Genomic DNA, 319 nt, shown 5'->3' with positions numbered 1-319 from the left:
TGAGCCAATATGGCATTCAGAGTGTCAATCTCAAGAACTCCTTTCTTCTGATTAGTCCCATTGTTCACAGGATTTCTTTCAGAAGTGTACATGAATTGGTTATTTGCAACCATTTCAATCAGCTCTTAAGCTTCTGTAGGCGTCTTCTTCAGATGAAGAGATCCTCCAGCAGAGCTATCCAAAGACATCTTGGACAGTTCAGAGAGACCATCATAGAAAATACCTATGATGCTCCATTCAGAAAGCATATCAGAGGGACACTTTCTGATTAATTGTTTGTATCTTTCCCAAGCTTCATAGAGGGATTCTCCTTCCTTCT

This window comes from Arachis duranensis, chromosome 2 (genome assembly GCF_000817695.3).
Source record: "Arachis duranensis cultivar V14167 chromosome 2, aradu.V14167.gnm2.J7QH, whole genome shotgun sequence".
NCBI lineage: Eukaryota > Viridiplantae > Streptophyta > Magnoliopsida > Fabales > Fabaceae > Arachis > Arachis duranensis.
Note: the sequence above shows the minus strand (reverse complement) of the source record.